The sequence below is a fragment of the Chiroxiphia lanceolata genome, chromosome 4 (genome assembly GCF_009829145.1).
Source record: "Chiroxiphia lanceolata isolate bChiLan1 chromosome 4, bChiLan1.pri, whole genome shotgun sequence".
Taxonomy (NCBI): Eukaryota; Metazoa; Chordata; class Aves; order Passeriformes; family Pipridae; genus Chiroxiphia; species Chiroxiphia lanceolata.
In genome coordinates, this window is record NC_045640.1 from 66989034 (window position 1) to 66995897 (window position 6864).

The 6864-nt window shown below is 38.0% G+C and overlaps 1 long non-coding RNA gene across 1 annotated transcript; it reads left to right on the plus strand.

The window, feature by feature from the left end:
- Positions 1–35: 35 nt before the first annotated feature.
- LOC116786160 lies at positions 36–2469 on the plus strand. The gene is made up of 4 exons (XR_004356848.1): positions 36–100; positions 731–839; positions 2115–2180; positions 2359–2469. It is a non-coding gene; the product is annotated as an uncharacterized LOC116786160 (long non-coding RNA).
- Positions 2470–6864: the final 4395 nt, after the last annotated feature.

The following is a 6864-nucleotide window of genomic DNA, read 5'->3' on the forward strand; positions in this document are numbered from 1 at the left end:
AGAGGCTTTTGAAGCTGAAGCTTTCCTGCTTCCCAGTGTGATACAGGGGATGCTGCACCATGATGGAAGAGGAAGGATTAGCACTTTCACCGTTGGCTAGGTAACCAATTCTTCTCTTTGCTCATAGCTGTATGATATCAAGAGTCATGGGTTATAAGTTATGAAATCTCATGAAATCTTATTCACTAGAATGGTGAATAAGTTGATTCACATGACAGATTAGTCTGGGTAAAAGGTGATGGAGCCTCTGTTTGTCATGTTTGTTATACTTCTTAATAAACTCAGGAAATACAGTTGAAAACACAGAGTAAGTTACCTTGTAAATTTGAAAATTGGAAAGGACCTTGACACAGGGAAAGCTGCATGCAAATCCTGCCTTGGTATCATTCAGTCCTGGCTGCCCATGCTGGTCTCAGGATAAACCAAGGTGTAATCATTGATATTACTAGAAAAACAAAGGCTTATATATTTCACAGCATACTGTACTCGTGCTACCCCTTTCTGCCCAAGGGTATGTGAGATACCTTGTGGGGACACAGGGGTGTTGTGGGAATACTTACGTTGATTAAACATGTCCAAGTAACCCTACAGCAGTGAGCTGCTGGCTTTGGGCCACTCTGTGCAGTATATGGACCACTGTCTTCATCCTATTAACATAATTTTATCTGCTGGTGCTTCTGAATATTATCTTCCTTGTCTTTTACCTAATTGCCTATTATCTGTTTTTCAGTGGTATCTACTAACACTCATCCTGATCTATATATCACTGTGTCCCCAGGAGTCTGTTGCCTTCTGTTCTTCCACCTTGAGCCTCAATTAGGGGCAGCAGCCAGGACATGGTATGCCAAAAGGGTGAATGGGAATGAGTTTGGAAGGCTTGCTCTTCATGCCACCTGTCTCTTCATGAGGCCTGTGGCATATGTTAAACTCCTAAACATTATGTAATGCTGTTTGCCCTATGCTTAGACTAAGACAACAGCCCTTTCAGATGCTTTGGCACCACAAGCCCCCCAGGAATCACGATTTCATGAGGGGAATAAGTATTTCAAGAAATAAACTATTCAGAAGAATTCTGAAATTCTTTGGTGACTTCAAAGACATGACTGTACAATAAAAAGTGTATGGCCTCTTGACATTCAATAGACAGCAAGGAGAAAAGCAAACCAAGCCCCACAAAAACAAGAACAGAAGCTTTCTCCTTACTGCCTTTGATGACAGGATATAAAAGAAATTGTGGGTTTCCTTTTTAAAAACAGTGGTCCTAATTAAGATTTCTTACACACTGGAAACAATCTCCTTAATAGGTCATAAATAAATTATAGATATTCTACATAAACAGTCAAAATACAAACCTGAATTAGCTCAGTTTGATGAAAAATATTTGTGTATCATGTAAGTCAAACTCTGTCATCTAAAGGCATATTTTGCCCTGCATTTTCAATTGATTGAGCCTGAACCAAAATGTTCCCTTTTGGGTCAGAGGCTGGGATTGGCCTTTTAACTTGCTTTGCAAAAGCTTCCAGGCCTGAACTTTCTCAAGCATAAATGTCAATACAGTAGTCAAAGTGTTTGGCTTATTCCAGTTAAGACTTTTTTTTTTTATATTTCCATATATAGGATAACATTAATATTAAAAAATAATCCCCAAGTTCTGTCTATTATTAGAATATATACCAACATACAAAATAAATAAAACATACGGGGGAGATTCCTCTACATGTTATCTCCAAAATACACACAGTACTGTAATTTCTTGGAACAAGTACATAATGCATAAATATTTCTGACAGTAGCTTATAAAAAGGACATGTACAGTGTATGATTATTGCAAACTATTTTTTCTGTCTCTGAAAGATTCATGATAATTTTGTTTTACTCAGTGTTCCTGAAGTAGACACAGTCTGGTTGCCAAAGGAGATGGTATGGGATGCCAAATAGTATGGGATGCCAAAGGATATCTGAAATACTTACAGATAGGTCAAAGATAAAACGGGAAAATATATACTGAAAATACATGAGAATTTTTCAGTAAATTGTTATTAATTAACATTATTTACCTTTCAAATCGTTTATTATCCTTTTGGTTTGAGCTAAATTTTGCATTGCTTTTGCAGTAGAAGGGCTTTCAGAGCCTGCACAAATCTTGTCTAGCTGAACAGAGGAAGAAATGAGGAACAGAGGTGAGTGTGCGCTCAAATTTCCAAGTCTCTTGCAGTCATCATTTTACCCCAAAACAACTTAGTGAACTAACTATAGTCTTAAATTGCTCCTCATTAAGCAAGCTCCATGGGTTTCTAATGCACCAGCTACTGCACATCAAACTGCTAAAAAAAACACTTTGATTTCCCTTTCCCTTAGTAAGAGATACAGGTACCCTGCTGTTTTGGGAAGTGACTTCTCCACATCCCAAGTCTCTTGTTTACTGAAACTGAGTAAATACATCATAAAAGAAGGGAAAGTTCTATTTGCTGATAGGTTACAGGCCTTGATTATTTGTAGCTTTATGGGTCTTGGTGTTCATTTTTTTTATAATATCTTTTTCCTAATTAGGATTTTTTTCCCATGATCCAAACTTGGTCTCTATCTTCCATGTAACTGAATGAAAATGAAGTTTTTAATTAAAGAATTTAAGCATTTAAAGACAAGAGTACAAATATGGTGTCCTCACAGGAGCAGTGAAAACACAAAATATTAAATATATTTCACAGCTAATGTATTTAGCTTTTAAAAAAGTGAAAACTGCATGACTATATTATCATACTATATGATTATATGTTTTTAACAAGATTTTACAATTTTGGGCTGGCTGAGTCAAGGACTAAGAGAGTTCCCCTCTGTTCAGAATACCGTATATAGTTAAGTCCTGTCTGATAGACAGCACACTTTTGACAATATAATTTACACAATTAACTTCCTTATAAATTTTCATACAAAAGAAAAAACAAATTCTGAATTTCCCTTTTAATTTTGGTACAATTTGGTGAGATAGAAAACATTCACTCAGAACTGTATGAGTGTGCATATAGGGAGATAGTTTGATGTCTTTGAATCTGTGAAAAAAAATACTGATTTCTGAGAACTTAGGGTGGTTAATAAATACATATCTAACACTTTCACAGAAATAACCAAGTTTCTCATTACTACTATCTTGATTAGGCATGCTAAGGGTTGGTCACATTACAGCATTTCCTCTTTCTGATTCTGTAACTGTTTCTGTTAAAACCCGAGTCCAAATGCCAAGTGTTCAGATGGGGAATAACAGGCTTTTCTCGTCACACGTAATTTTGTTTGAAAAATAAAGGGATTCCTCAGAAGAATATCAATGTCCAAACAGTCAAGTAGTGGGGATGTGAGTGAGTAAAGGGAGAAAACAGCCAATATTGGCTCACGCTGCCAGCTGTTAACACAGACTAATGGAACCCAAGGTACAGACACACCCCTAAATGCTGGCTTGCCACGATTTGATCAGTCACACTGGAGGCACATTTGCCCACAGAGAAACCTGGGCTTGTATTACTAAGCAGATGAATATCATCACAGGAGAGTCAGCCTTTGTGCTAGGCTTCCAAGTACACCTAGTGCACCTGTCTGAGGCATGAGGCAGCACTAAGTGTCAACTTTTCCAGAGCTTAGTGGCAAAGCTCCATAGACAGAACATGAAAATATAGAAGGCTATAAACAGATATAGAAATAGATCCCTGCCTTTCCTATATACTTATACATGCTGTAGGCATGCACACTTCTGAATACACAGGTACCCTCTCACACCAGTCAAACCACATGAATGGCCATATGGATACCAGAGCCAAAAAGCAGATGCCTGAGCCTGCTTTGAAGTCCATGGCCCTTTAAGAGTTTCAAAAAGAAATCTCTCCAATACCACACCTACATCCATATTATTGCATGTGTACATAGGAAGATTGTGTGTGGCAGCCAGGCTCTTCTTGGAGCTGCCAAGCAATAGGAAAAGAGGCAAAGTGGAGAAACTGAGGTACAGAATGTTCCACCTGAATATGAGGAAGAACTTTACTGTGTGGGTGACCAAGCACTGGAACAGATTGCCTAGAGAGGGTGTGGAGTCTCCCTCTCTGGAGATACTCAAGAACCATCTGGATGCAATCTTGCTCTGGGATGACCCTACTTGAGCAGGGAGGTGGGACCGGTTGACCCACTGTGGCCCCTTCAAATCTGACCCATTCTGTGATCAGACCATAAAGATCTCAAGCGTAGAACCCTATAGTGTCTAACACACTGTGGGTATCCCCTTGCTTAAGCCAAAACCCCCAGTGGGGTTGTGATGGCTACATCCAGCTTACTCTGGACTTTGTGGGTCAGATGGCAACCAGGCCTGTCTGGAATGGTGACCCAGACATCTTGCTGTTATGCAAATATGACTGTAAGTCAATCATTACTCCACAGTGGTCAGTCCAGGGCCCACTGAGCTCTCTTGCACAGCAACAGGCTGCATGCCAGGATTCCCCCTTGAGCAGGAACATCTCCCAAGATTAGTCTTTGAGGCTGAGAGATTCTTTGCCACTATAGATTCTCTGTAAGTGATTAACAGCATGCTAAGCTTTGAAATCTTAGCTAAGTGATACAGAGGATTGATGGTGCATACATAATCCTTTAGACATAAACCACTGACCATGTCTGGGATCCAGCTGCACCCAGACTCCTCTCTGAGAAGGACTTTAGAAAGCAAAGAGGTCATTTCTGAGCTTCATGACTTAATGGGAAGGTCTCCTGGACAGTTTTGTGTGACCCTCTCCTCCATGCAGCAAGTAACCAGGAGTACCTCTCCGTGGAATCTTGTCAAACAACTGCCACATTTACCACTGAACTTTGTTAACTCCTTCTTTTCTATCAATAGTGTATTGTGGCCTCTCTGTTATGAGTAAAGTGCATGACTCCATCTGTGACACAGTCCCACATCGTTTCCTAGGAGTTCAGAAACTGAAATAACCAGACTGTGTCTTCTTCAATTATTTATTTCTCATCTACAATCACCTCATCTCCGAGGATATACATGTGATATTACTCAGCTGTTTATTCCTCATAAACCATTTTACTACACTTAGGTATGTCAAATCAACATAGAAATCTGTAATAGACCTATTAAAACTGGTCATTACAGTCGTCTTATTGCTCAAGATTGATAACAGGACTGAAGGATAATAAAACATGATGTTTCAAAAGCGAGCAATAAAAAAAGTCACAAAAGAACAGAATAAAATTTTTATTATGCAGTGTCGGGAATGTAAATAGTTTCAAAAGTGATACTGTCAAGCCTTTTGGGATCCATCTCATGGTGCAGTCTCTTCTCAAAAAAGTGAAAATGGAAATAACTTCAGAGTGCAGACTGATAGTTTATAAAATAAGTGTAGACAATACTCTGCTCAATAATATATACTGAATTACATCAGCTTAAGTTTTGGACAGCAATTCTAAAAGCATACGATAGAATCAAAATTTGTTCTACCACAGGAATATATAAAATTTGTTACTTTGGGAAGTCACATCCTGCCACAGTTAAAATTATTGTACATCCATCTATACTCTGAAAATCTTTTTTTGTTTTGTTTGGTTTGGTTTTCAGATCACTGGAAACACTCCTTATCTATAAAAGTAACATACCTATTTTTTATTGCCTGATTATGTTCCAAGCTTTATTTACGGAAAAGTCTTCCCAGCACAAATATTTATGCACGAGGATGACATTCTGTTTCTAGAATATCTTCACAAGGGGGTAGGAAATACACTTCTTGGGAATATTTTGGAGACCCAAATGCAGTTACTTAACTGCTCCATGTCTGTGACCTCTCTGGTACCTGGATACATGCTCCAGCAAAAATGAATCGGGAATGGAATGAAAATTCCAGTGGAAAGGATCTTCTATATCCTCCCTCCCCCTTTTAATTTAGTGTCTAAATTCCACTTGCTTTGTATTTTAGTCATATGATGTGGAAGTCTTTTTACAAAACCTGGTCCTTATGTAACATCAAGTCTGCCATTGTATTTCTAATATTTTCATGTTTTCCACATTCAGTTGTACGCAACAAATAAGTAAATGAATTAGGTTTGGGGTTTAACAAATATCTCCTACATCATCAGTAACAACAGAGCAATTGAACTACTGTCTGTTTTTTGGCTGCTGAGCTGAATAACTCAGTTTTCAAAATTTCTGTGTTAAAATTTTTAGGGAAAAGGTGCCTTAATTTAGTCAACACATAATTTCTTGTAGCAAATAAAAGCAAATTTGACATTTCAAAACTGTGCCAAGATTTCTGAAGAAAAATTGGAATTCTTTTGTAAAAGACTATTATTGCAATGAGTGCTTTTGTTTCTGTTTATCCTGCCATCTTACTTTCCTGACCATACCCATAAGAATTACTAGAGCAGAAATGGTTGCTCAGCTTTTTTGCTATAACAATTCCTAGAAATGCAAAGCAATTTGAAAGCTACCATTTCATAACATCTGCATGTAAGACACTATATGCTGCTTTGTCTCCAAAGATTAAACTCCATCATTTGAAACAGGGAGAAAAATCGTTCAACTTCTCAGAACCAGCTATGACAGAGTACTAAATATGTCCTAAAAAGTGAGGAATGCTCCAGTCTGATGCTGAGTGACTTGCTTTAAGACAAGTTTTGTTTCACTGATCTTTGGTTTATGATATCTGGTTGAAAGATGACATATTGTTGGAAGTAGTGATGCGTAAGTTCCACATATGTATCAGGATGTAATAATGATTGTGGAAAGAGTGGGGGGTTTGGCTCAAGACAGTAAGTTTTCTGATTAATTAAAAAGGGGAAAAATATATTCTCTGACAAGCTAGGAATATAGGGTGCATTTTATCACTCAGA